The sequence below is a fragment of the Ursus americanus genome, chromosome 35 (assembly GCF_024610735.1).
Source record: "Ursus americanus isolate L20-20 chromosome 35, mUrsAme1.1.p, whole genome shotgun sequence".
NCBI lineage: Eukaryota > Metazoa > Chordata > Mammalia > Carnivora > Ursidae > Ursus > Ursus americanus.
Window position 1 is genome coordinate 633,651 of NC_142161.1, and position 1,673 is coordinate 635,323.

Sequence of the window (1,673 nt, forward strand, 5' to 3'; positions counted from 1 at the left end):
TTAAGCAACCTTAACTTCCGTTTTCCATATAACATAATTTATACACAGGTTCTGGAGATTAATATACAAAAATCTTTCTTTTGGGGGGGCGATGGGTTAGTCTACATAATAGTAGATTGCCTGAGACTTTGGGTTCCAGCCGTGCAGTGTTCTCTTAGTGAGGTTTTTTGACACAGGTGCTATGAAGACAGGCTGATCAGCTATCCCAAACTCTGACTCAATATTGCTGAAATTTAAATGGCAACAATTGCAGGGTCCTTTTGGATTACTTATTTAGAACTTCTGAATAGAGAAACCTTTTCTCAATCCACTCTTCTAACTTGAGATCCTGCTCTCCCACTCCACTACTTTCAGAACTTCTAGCTCTTCTGTATTACTCTGGAAGAACTCTTTGCTTTCTTTGGAAATCTCCATAGATGACAAATCAGACCAAATTGTACTTCAATTATTAGAATAATCTGTTACTCTTTCTTGAAACCTGGGAGGGCTCTGTCTTTTGAAACCCAGTGATTTGTATATCCACAACTTATGAAGGAATAAATAGGGGTAGGACATTGGCATTCTGATTCTATCCTGGGGAAGTCATCATTCCTCACCCCCATACCTTGAATGGGTTGAATGGAATGAGCTCAGTGATTCCTGGAACAGCAAAAACAAACAAATAAATAAAAGCCCAATGTAGTCTGATTGAGCCTCTGTTAAGGGTCTGTCTGTCTTTTCTTTTTGGCATATCTATTTGACATTATAACATATTAATATACATTATAAAGGATTTTTGAGGAAAGATTACAGATATTAGGAGGCTACTCAAAGTCATATTCAGGCTAAAATGGTCTATTTTTTAATGCCAAAGGTTAATTATAAATAATTGATGCAATGCTATGCTCTGAAACTTACCCTTCTCTTCTAGAAAATAGTCCAACCTCTTGTGGAGTGTTAGATTAAATTATCCTTAGAAATCATTGATACGGTACACTGAGGCGAAGGGGCATTTGCTCACCTACCTATTTAGATGCAGGCCTTGGGATAATGTCCCTTATATCCTGTGATGCAGGACAGAAGGCTTAATATGCTTGACTTTTAAATTAAAAGGATTCTTTAAAAGGCAACAATATGTAATGAAAAGCAGAGTTGAGATTAGGCCATAAAGATGAGCTGTTGGCTTGTGGAAGCAACATCTGGAGACTGTTGGTGCTTGGGATTTGTATAAGCTTCTGTTTAGGGTTTGAGAAGCAAACATGGCCAACAGAAATCTTTGGTAGAATTGCTATCCAGAGCTGAAAGACAAGGTTTATTTATAGCTCTGACATATTAAATATTAATTTCTAATATCAAAGAAATAATCAGTCACTCAAAAAACCTGTTTTAGGTTTCTAATCTAATTCAGGCTTTATGGCAATTGCCTAGAGATACAGAAAAAGATTAAAACATGTCTTTGAACGTTAGAACTTGGGAGGGTAAGTTTGGAAATCTAAAACATCATTGTAGTTTGGCCATTGGTTAAGCGTCCAACTCTTGGTTTTGGCTTAGGTCGTGATCTCAGGGTCACGAGATTCAGCCCTGAGTAGGCTCCCTGCTCAGCACAGAATCTGCTTGAGACTCTCTCCCTCTCCCTCTGCCCCTCCCCCCACATGCACTCACTCTCTTTCTCTCTCTTTCAAATAAATAAATAA